The following is a 12092-nucleotide window of genomic DNA, read 5'->3' as shown; positions in this document are numbered from 1 at the left end:
AATAAACGGAGCCAGAAAAATACATGGGCTTTTATATGTAACTTTCTTTTGTCTTTTTTTATTTATTTATTTTTATTTTTCGGCGATGGATTGGTCACTCATTCTCGTCAAACAGCTCGCTACGCTCGGTGGCACTACCGCAGTGTGGCGCGTACACTTCATTCCAAGCCAACGTCATTTCGACAAACTACACCACAAGTGTATAGCAATCTTTCACCGTAATGGATTAGGATTTTAAAAGATTTTTTTAAGATTAAAAATTTTATAAATTTTAAATTTTAAAAAATTATTTAGAATACGAGGAACTTTAAAGTTTTTTAAAATAAAATTTTAAAATCAAGATTTCATAAGATTTGATTTTAAAGGATTTTAATAAAATTTATAAGATTGAAAGGATAATACGGAATTATAAGATTTTAAAAAATTATTTGAATTTTTAACAAACATTGAAAATTACAAAAGTCAATAAAAAAATACAATGAAATTAATAAAAAAGTAAAATCTAATATAAGATTCTTAATCAGTAAATCATAATATTATTTTTAACAAACATTCAAAATTATTAAGCAACAACTTTTCACATATATAAAGTTATACTAGTCCTTCATACATTATCATTTTCTCGTTTATGCTCTTGGTTTGACCGTTGAAAATTATCTTCTTCATTTAGTATCAAAGCTATGCATACATGATTATAAGATTCAAATTTTTTTAATTATTAAAATAATTCTAAATTTGTATATAGAACCTATAGTTCATGATAAATTTTCGTTTGAAATTTTTTCCAATTGATCTTGAAAACCTTGAGATTTTTGTTCTATATGATGAGAGTTTTCTAATCATATATCATATGCATATTTTCATTGAATATTCTAAGAAAATTTCGAATCTGAATTTTTGGGTTTTATTACATGAAGAAAATTTCTCAATCTTTTTTAATCGATATATTGAAACCTTAAATTGCTTTGGGCCTTTTGAAAAAATAAATTTTTAGTTATCTATCGACACAAAAATTGTTTGAAATCATTTCCTGTAATGAAGGAATTTCATTCAGAATGTATTGTTACGGAATATAGGGTTCATATTATGAAAGTTTTAATCTTTCTTTAAATTGATATTGTTTCATTGATGTAAAACAAAAATTGATTTGAGGGTTTTAGTTCCCCTGTTATTTTTCCATTATTTTATGTTATTTTTAATACAAAAATCATATCTTTTTGTGCCAAGAAAAATCGCAACCCATATCTTGAAAAATCACTTTTTAAACTTCCAAATTTCTTTAAAATGGCTAAAAAAATGCTATTTTTGAGATAGATTATATTAAAATCTCATTGGTTTGTTGTTTTTGGGTTGTTTTGTGTTGAAAATCGCTCAAAAATATGCTATTTTTGAGTTTTGACGAAGCTCCAATGGCAGAACCCGATTTCGAGCGAGTCAACCTTCCAAAGGAAAAATAAAACAAATATCAGGTGAGATTGTGAGAGAGCAATCCTATTTATATTTCTTACTAAAAGTCTCACGAAATCGACACCATTAGAAAATCCATTAAAATCGTTAGATTTTTGAATACCACAAGATTATTTTTCCATTGTTTAAAATCTTGATTGAATACCAACGAATTTGGACGGACTCTAAAATAATCTTTTAAAATCCTAATCGAATACCACGTGACTTTTTTCAATTCATTAAAATTCTAATTGAATACTAATGGATTTTTTTGTCCAAAAATAATCCATTAAAATCCTTTGAAATCCCAATGCAATACACTCTCCCCTTAACCTACTCTTGTGATATCGAGAGATTTTTTTTTAACATATTATATCGAGAAATATTTAAAAGGTTTAATGTTTTTCTTATTATAAAAAATAATTTTATCTCTTACATATTCATAAAAATATATGGATCCCATATATTTTTTCTTCTCTTTATATGGCCTTATACACTTTTATGTATGCATAAAATCTCCTATAACATGAAAAATACTATTCCTATATTTAAATGTGCTAAGTATCTACTTAAAAAAATGTACTAAGTAACAATATTTTATGGGATTTGCATTTGTCATTTAACATGACACAATAAATTTTCCTACACACACAACATTTTGTGGGGTCCACACTTTTTGAAGAAAAAAGAAAAAAAGAAAAAGAAATTACGGCACGCAAAATGAATCTCTATAACATTACACAATCATTTTTCCTACAACATAACTCTTATAAAACCCATATTTTATATCATATATTATTTAATGTATCATATTAATTATAATATTAAAAATAGTTAAAGTAAAAGACACTGATAAATAACAGCTTTCACCTGGACGACCTTAGTTCATCTTTGCCTATAATGAAATATTTTTTTAAAGGTTTTTATTTAGCATAATTCTTGAAAGATTTGTAGAGTAATTGGAAATACCTAAGGAATTTATTTAGCACTCCACTTATAAAGATATATATCTCAAAAAGATCGGTGTTCTCAACTGAAATGGACCTATCCATGCAGGATTATTGGCCCAACCAGTAAAAGGTCCAAAGAGCCCAAAGATTATTGCTTAATAAGGAAGAAAACATTGTTATCCCGCGTATCTTGATAATACCACAACCACCTAGCACATAATACCATTTGCTCGGTCAATTATGGTTACACAATATCAGCTACTCAGCGCATCACTACTCTCATGTGAACCAATAACCTAATGACAGACACATGCATACCACCACATCTACAAAAGACTTAGCCTAGTCATAGGCATCTCGTCCAAATAATAGCCTTTGAAGGTTACCACTCTCCACTAATAGAAATGAACACGGCCATATCAAGGTGGCATAATAGGACGCTCATCTACTATAAATACATAGGCATTAAGCCCAGCCATGATCAGTTTCCTATCAATACTTGAATATATATTGACTTAAGCATTGGAGTGCCTTGCAGGTACCTCCCTCAGTTTCTCCAAGTTAGATCAAAGTCTCAGTCTCATCTCCAACATCACGCAAAGGATCTCGTCAGCCAAGTAGGCATCTCGCAACAACATTCCAATCATACCCAACTTACTAGCAGGCTCAATCATGTATGATCCAGCCTAATAGTTATTGGATGGACCATTAACTTATGACGGTTATCCAATCTAAATGAAGCTTTCTTGATAAAAGTTACACATAGAAATTTTGTCAAGCTTAAGGATTTATGGTTCCAAATTCTCGTTGGTAAATATGGGGAGAAAGACAAACTTCTAGCAAATGATTAATGCAACTAGCCCTAACTCAAATATATGGATATAAGTGAGTGCAATATGTCCTCAAATCATATGAAACATTATCCCCCCCAAAATTAGGATAGTACTACTACAAATCTCTAAGAGGATGAACGACTTTATAGATTTAAGGAGTTAAAATCACATGCAAAAATATTAAATGTCCCTTATTACTCAAGAAATGAATACGGTTGTACCTAATTACATCGATAAGTAAAATGAATGGAATTTTAGTCAAACTATGTACTTTCCTTCCTACCAATGTCCTTTAAGTTTTCTTAGCTACATTTTCCTTAAATAGAACGGTGTAATAAAATTAGTTGGGGTTATAATTCATACGAAAATAACACAATCAAAAGTACATACAACGTATTACCTCAATTCTCCAATGAACATTAGAAATTTTGAAACACTATAGTATAATAAATTTATTCAGATATTTACGAACAATCTTGAAACACGGATTATCAATAACATCATTTTGAATTATGGATTAGAGGATAATATTTTGTAGCGTGACTTCTTCAGGGTGAACATGGTTGCCACAACAATGGAGGAATAAAGAACTGTATGAAAAACACTACATTAGACCTCGCAATGCAAAATTCTACATCTAGGACCATATGTATACATTATCAAAGCAAGGGGACAATAATTAAATCGGCACAATAATGAAAATAGAATTTAGACTTTGGCCAACTAGAGCTTCCCCTTTAATTGAGGATATGGCTTGTTGTAATCCATTATGTGCTCATGGTTGAATTACATAGCTTACTTACTGGTAATTATTTGGCCTAAGGATCAATACTCAAAAAATTTAGATCAAAAAGTGACTAAAGAATAAGAATAGCATATTGAGTTAGATATAGACCAGAAGGGGTGAATTTGGTCTAAAATTATACAACAGTGATGATTTATTACATGAGGATTCATTATCATTGCGACAGCCCCCTTTTCTCCCTTAATTCGCCATCGTCACTGCCTCTGTTATGCCTAGAGGAGGAAGACAAAGCAGATGCCACCTTATGTTCTATATACTCAATGAAGACTTTACCTACTTCTCAAGCTCCTTTGTTTGTGTGTAACGATGATCGGAACGTAAGAATGGAGTTAAGGTTTTAATCCAACAAACCAATGTAGTGTCAGTGAACCAAGGTAACTCGTCTTTTAACTAAGACTTTCTCTTTATTGTAATGGAGCCTTTAGAATGATATCTTATCCTTCGAGTAGAAAATTGCATCATTAATAAGGCGGTGGTCCCAAGCCAAGTTGAGATTCCATGAAGCTTTGTTAAGAAACAAATTAAAGAGCATGATGAGGTTGCTATAAAATGATTCTCCACGAGGAGCATGTCCAATTGTGGGCTCATTCATGTGTCTCTTCCTATAAGGCAAGTATCACGTCACGTGGAGGATGAAATGGAGTATTCTTGTAGCAACTTTCGCCACATACCAAAAGAGTTATGTACACAGTCCATGGAAGTCTCTAGATGGTCATTTATGGCATTCATCACCTCTTCCTCATGCAATACGAAAACAACACCATGAATCCTAATTGGGTGGCCAAGTATAATAAGATGTTGCTCTGAATCCCCACAGTAAACAATAGCTTTAAATTACAATAACAAGTGATTAATATTTGTTAGCATGATAAAAAAGGCTATATTGATATCGATGGATAATGAACTTATTATTCTATTTCGAATCCATTATTGTTTAACACTAAATTTATATCAATTGATTATTATTGATATCGATTATCTTACCATTTATTTTAAATTTTTGACTATTATAACATTAAATTGGTATCAATTAATTAAGAATGATATTGATTATCTTACTTTGTATTTCAAATCTTTTTATTGTTGAAGGCCAATGAATCTTCTTCATACTTGGCTGTAAACAATGTTTCCCGAGTCACATGGGTAGGCTAGCAACAAAGTTTCTCAATCTATTATGGTTTTCCTCCCACTGAACGAAATTAATTGTGAAATTAAACTGATTTTAGTAATGCTTGAATTGAATACATAAGAATACTAAAATTATGAGTATCTTTGTTGTGTTTTAGATTATGATTAGCAGCTTTTGTTCACTTTTTGCATTTTTGCTTTTGTGTACTGCAATGATCCTTTGAGGGAGTAAACTCTAGGTGAAACACGAACCAAAAGGTTAGGGATAGTAATCAGCGGTGAGGATGACGTATTGATCATTTTAAGCTAGGCCTAAGTATTATAATATTTATATATTTTTTATAACTTTCATTAATTGTATCACTTTTCTCGAGCTAAACCTTACACTATTGTTTTACGTTTTAGAAATTTTAATAATTGTGTTATACATATTTTGGTGTATGAGAGTACAATAACTTTAGCCTTGCATTTGTCCTTACCTTTGAAACACGGACACATAATTTTTGGGGGGAAAATGTGTGTCGGACACCGACACGTTCCGACCGTTCCAATATGCGATCATCTTTTTGAGACACGTTGACTAGTGGGACACGCGAGTTTGACCGAATCCGACACGCGGTCAACATATGTGGACACGTTTTGGCATTTTTTGTAAAAAAGAAATAAAATTACAATTAAAAAAATAGAAGATATTTAATAAAATTTAAAAAGTCTGGAACCCTATCCTCTCTCGTTCGGTCGCGTTGGAGGCTGCTGGTCCTTCTCTTCTTCGTCATCGGTCGTTGTCTACATCTCTGGTCATCTTCTTCGTTGTCGTCTATATCTCCCCTCAAAGTTGTGTTTAGTTATATTTTTTCTTTTTCCTTTTTTAGTTTTTGTTCTTTGTGGATTTGTAACTGTAGGTTGTTCCTATATTACTTGTTTAGCTCTTCAATCATGAAAATGGAGTTCTCTCCTCTTCTTCCCGGAGGTAGTAGAAGAAGTGGGGTTTCTGTTTTTTTGTTAGAATAGGGCAGGTAGGCTAAAGGCAGAAAGGCGGGAAATTGTTGGCAACAAATACTTTACTGTATGATGATGATGGGGGGTGGGTCATGAAAGGTGTATATGCACAGTTTTATTACAATCCTTTAATTAGTTATATGAGATGGATGGTTAATGCAGATCATTATTGTCTTCACATTTTTATATGGTTGATTAACTTTGGCAGTTTCATTATGCTATCTTGTTTAATTCCTTTAATTAGTAATATTAGATTTTTATATGGGGGTTGATGCAAATCATGATTGTTTTGAAATCATGATTAACTTTGGTAGTTTCATTATGCCATTTAATTTAATTCCAACTGATGAATTGCCTTCATTGCTTTGTGTTCCCCCCTGCTCCCCTATGTGCTAATTTGTTTGCTTATTCAATTATTTTCCTATACATATCTCTGTTTGTTTCCTTTTTTATTATTGGTTTACATAGTTGGCTAAGAAAAAGATAACAGTGCACGTGAGAATCAGGGAGAGACCCACACTTACTATATCTTTTCAGTTTTCATAGTTCTTCATTGGTTACAAAATCGGATCTGGATCGGTGGCTATGATATTCTCATATGCATTAGTGATTGATCATGTCAAGTTTCTATTTCATGAAGAGGACCATTCATTCATTAATTTCGATTCCTTTTTCAATCATGCTCCTGAGAAAGCAAGAAAAAGGAATATATGACTTGGTCATCTTCAGCTTGTTGTTGATCATCATTTTCTTCATTTTCTTGATTTTCTCCCCCTGCTTCAGCTTGGATAGGAGGGATGGGTTCTTCACGTCTGACAGTAACTCGGACTTCGGGCTTCGAGATGTCATGAATGTTCTCATGCTCATGAAAGATCACATCTTGGCTTTTCACGATCTTCTTATTGATTGGATCCCAAAGTCGGAACCCGAACTCACATCTCGGCGAACCAAGATAAATGCATTCTTTAGTCTTTGCATCAAGTTTGGCCCTTTCATCTTTAGGGATATGCACGAAAGCTCGGCATCCAAACACTTTCAATTGATTATATGCCGCTTTCCGACCTGTCCAGACTTCTTCTGGAATTTCTCCTTCAAGTGGCCGTGATGGTGAGAGGTTGATCAAGTCAACAACAATTTTGACGGCTTCTCCCCAGAATGATTTCGGCAATCCGGCAATGGACAACATACTTCGGACCTTCTCTTCAATAATTCTATTCATCCTCTCAGCAAGTCCATTCAACTGTGGAGTCTTGGGGGGCGTCTTCTCAAGTCGGATCCCGGCCACTCTGCAATATGCATCAAAAGGGCCGCAATACTCACCACCATTATCAGATCTGACCACCTTCAATTTCTTGCAAGTTTCCCTTTCAACCATTACATGGAATTCTTTAAAGGATTGGAGTACCTGGTCTTTAGACTTCAACAAATATACCCACACTTTGCGGGAATGGTCATCAATAAATGAAACAAAGTACTGAGCTCCTCCAAGGGATCTTTCTGACATGGAGCAAACATCAGTATGGACGAGGTCAAGAATATACCTGCGCCGTCTAGGTTGATCCGGTCTCACAAAAGAAACCCGGTGCTGCTTTCCAGCTAGGCAATACATGCAACTCTCCAACGCTTGGCCTTTCAACCCGGTCAGTAATCCTTTCTTGTTCAGGATCTGGAGCCCTTTCTCGCTCATGTGGCCGAGGCGCTTGTGCCATAGCTCCAAGCTAGGTTCATCTCGAACAGAATTGGCTTCTCCGCCATTGATCTTTCCTTGCATCAAGTACAAGGAGCCTTCCTTCTTACCTCTGGTCACGACCAAGTTTCCCTTGGCCAGCTTCCATCTTACACTACCGAAGTAGTTCACTAACCCGACATCATCAAGTTTGCCTACCGAGATTAGGTTCAAACGCATGTCAGGTACATGCCTTACATCCTTCAACACAAGTCGACATCTGACATCTGCGGTTAGAGTTACATCACCGACACCAACAATCTTGCTGGTCACTTGATTTCCCATCTTCACGACTCCAAAATCACCACCTCGGTAAGAGGAAAAAAAACCTTTGTGTGGAGTAACGTGGAAGGAGGCACCGGAGTCAACAATCCAGGTGCAGTCATCATATGCAACATTCAAATAATTATCCTCACCAAGGAGGAATATCTCGGCATCCGGGTTGGCAGCCACCGCAGTGGTGCTCTTGTTTTCCCTTTTCTTAGGAATAATCTGATCCGGCTTCACAGAGCCGTTCTTTTCATCATTCTGTAGGGTCCAGCAGTATGGCTTCTTATGGCCTGTCTTTCCACAGTAAAAGCACTTCAACTCATATTTCGGCTTTGACCGACCTCTGGACTTTTCTCGTTTGTCACGACCTCTACCCCAACTTTTGCTTCTACCCCGGGAGTCAGATTTCCCTTTGTTCTCAACAACGTTGGCCTCAGACGTGCTTGAAACACCTCGTTCTATTCTCCTGAATTCTTCCCTCAGGAGGCTGTCTGTCACGACATCCATCTTCAACTTTCCTTCTAGAGCTGAATTACTCATAGTCACCACCAGAGTATCCCAGCTTTCTGGCAGCGAGCTAAACAGCGGCAATGCCTGCAATTCTTCATCAATTTTCTTATCAGCCTTTGACAGCTGATTCACAATACCTTTGTAGGTGTTCAGGTGTTCAATCATGCTCATGCCGTCTTTGTATCCGAGCTTCACAAGTCGGCGAACCAGGTAAGCTTTATTCCTGGGAGTCTTCTTTTGAATCATGGACTCCAGCTTCGTCCACAACTCATACGCGTTCGTGATTTCGGACACGTGCTCAAAAAGGCTTTTATCAATATATTTCCTGATCGTGGCTACCGCCTTCCGACTCAGGATCTCCCACTCTTTATCGGTCTTGCCTGCTGGTTTCTCATCAAGGGTAATGGGCTCATGTAGATCTTTGCAGTAGAGATGATCTTCCATCATCGGTCTCCAATAAGTGAAGTTGTCTGCGGTCAACTTGAACATGTCTCCATCATTGGTTATGCCACTGGTCTCCATCTCGTCTCCCTCAGAACCCGTCGAACTCGGGCTCTGATACCACTGTTGGGAAAACTCGGTTCCCTCAAGCTCGGCTAAGCAGCCTTTGTGCGGAAGTCAATCAACAAGATCCTGATCTTGGATCTCGACAATACCTCGGCCTGAACTTCACCAGGTCGGGCAGCGCAGCGAAAAAATCAAAAATGAAAAACACAAAACAGGAAAGAGAGATAAGAAGAACACAACCAGATTTAATGTGAGAAAACCTTCTTCAATGAAGTAGTAAAAACCCACGGGACCTAGTCCAGATAAAAAATCCACTATGAAAATAATGGTTACAAATAATCAGAATACACCAATGTGGTGGTTAACTCAACCTCTCCAACAATAGTGGTAATCAAACTACCCTAGAGATGTTTCACTCAAACTCTCTCTAGAGATCTCTCAGATGCAAAGCATAAAGCTTTGCTCAAACAATCAAATAATTTTTCTCTCAAATTTGTTCTCTCAATCTGACCTAGCCTCCACCCACAACTAATGAGTATATATAGAGGAGGTGGAAATTAGGGTTAGGGTTTTTAGGAAACCCCTCAAATGGGCTTGGGCTTAGCATTGAAAGAGGAAGCCCAACAATGTTTTCCCATATATATATATATATATATGTGGGCTTATCGTTTCTCAATCTGCTTGAGATAATCTTATCTCCGGCTACTAAATCATGATCGTACAAAGATGGATCAATGGTGATAAAATAAGAGAAAGAAAAAGAGAATCATAACCATTCAAAGGTGAATAAATTAATATAAGGAAATAAATAAATAAAATGACGTAGTTTTGGGATAGCCGGAGATAAACTTATCTTAAGCTGCTTGGGAAATATTTTTTCCTATATATATATACGTGTGTGTGTGTGTGTGTGTTTAGAGAGCATGTATAGGTGAACATCACTTATGTATCTCTTTTTACCAAATGATGTATTATGTTCATAATTCATTTGGAAGACTTGTATATGTAATTGTATGATGTATATGGTGGAAGGGTTTTCATACCTATTTGATAGTTTGATGTTGAGTCATTGAAATAGATCCATGGATGGATCAATGAAATAAGCCTTGAAATAGCTAGATATAGGTATGATAATTGTATCAAGTGGTTAATTAAGTACCACAAGGATTTAAGATGATATAATAAGATGTTGTCAAAATCTATGCTCTTTAGTCAGTACAAATTTATGAAAAACGTAACTCACTCAATTCTTAACCAAATGGGATGTGTGAGATATCTAATTAAATTTTAGTATGTCTACTTTCATGTCCTAAAAGATGTAATTTTTCTGAGTTAAAATGCATTCCCAATTTTTGAAAGAAAAGACATTGTCCGAAATTGAGATAGAATGGATAGATTCTGGCCTGTTTTGTAATAGTCATTACTCAGTCGTTCCTTAACCAAATGAGGCATATTATATATCAAATTAAATCCCCAGAAGTATAGTTTATTGTATTAAAGTTTTAGAAAATTTTGGGTAGTGAAACATTCCCAGTTTAATTCTGAGTTCGCTGTCCTACTTTTCGGTAGTCCGATTTCAAGCAATTGGTTTGCGGCGAACATATCTTGAGTTATACAGATCCAATTGAGGCTTGTGATATGCCATTAGAAAGCTCAAGAAATCTAGTTTAACATAATAAAAGCTCATAATTTATGGTAAAGAATTGCAGCCCTAGTTTTAGAAATTGTGAGGGCTATTTTGGTGTTGGATTGATTAAATGAGTGTAATGTAAGTTTATGAAGTAAACAAATTAAGCAAGAATGAACTAAATGGACTAGATTGCAATACACAAGGTGATGAAAAAAAGTTTATTCACGTTTTGGTTATAACTATTAGTAAATCATAAAGTTTTATAAAAATAATTTGCTAATTAAAATTAACTCAAAGCAATAAATCAAGATAAAGATAGAGAGAAATCGACACAATAGTTTTTACGTGGAAAACCTAAAAGGGAAAAAAACCATAGGCTCTAATATCGAATACTGAAATTCAACGGGCAACTCCACTATGAACCTTGTGTACAAAGAGTTCTCTAGTATCCTAGTTTCCTATTTTACCCCTTACACAAATTCCCACATGGTATCCTAGTTTCCCAATACGAAATCCTAACCCTTTACGATTCCAAAACCCTATCTCACAAGGGTTCTCAAGTCCCTCTCAATTTCCAAAAAAGAGAGAGATATGCTGGTATCTCAGTTTCCCAGCACAAGAACTGGTATCCAAGTTTTCCAATACAGGCCTTCCAAAAGGTCAAGAAGAAAATTACTATTAAAATGATTTACCTCAGTGCTTCTTTTCCTCAAGCAGATAGATAATCTGAATTCCTAGGGAGAAATATTCACTTTGCCAAAGAATGAATCTATGAATGTTCTTGAGAAAACTTTTCAATTGATGTGCAAGAATGATTGAAACCTAATCTTGAAAATCTAATTCTCTCTTTTCTCTTTTATATATTATTCTCTCTTCTCTCTCTTGTATTTTTCTCTCAATAAATATTGTATTTTCTCCACTAATGAATAATATGCAATGGGCCATATTTATAACATTTACTTTCTCCTGAAAGTCCAAAAGGTATAATATTTTCTAAAATCTAACCAAAAATCTTTTATCCTTAAATAAAATTTTAAATGCAATTTCCAAAAATATGATTTTTAAATAAAAAATATGTAAACCTTAAATATCTTAATCTATTATGTAATGCAATTATAGTCTAAATCTTTGGCAAAAAATATTTTATTTTTCTTACATGAAATCTAAAAAGATAAAATTTATCCTAAACTTTGCTTCATCCTATATTTTTCTCTTTCTTCATGATATTTTCCATATATTCTCCAATCTTTATGCAATCTTCAATTATTTGATCATATTTTTTCTCTCT

The sequence above is a fragment of the Gastrolobium bilobum genome, unplaced genomic scaffold (assembly GCF_033153095.1).
Source record: "Gastrolobium bilobum isolate Gb01-03AN ecotype WA unplaced genomic scaffold, APGP_CSIRO_Gbil_v1 utg1578, whole genome shotgun sequence".
In the NCBI taxonomy this organism is placed as follows: Eukaryota; Viridiplantae; Streptophyta; class Magnoliopsida; order Fabales; family Fabaceae; genus Gastrolobium; species Gastrolobium bilobum.
The sequence above is the reverse complement of the archived record's forward strand: the minus strand, read 5'-3'. Positions refer to the sequence as shown.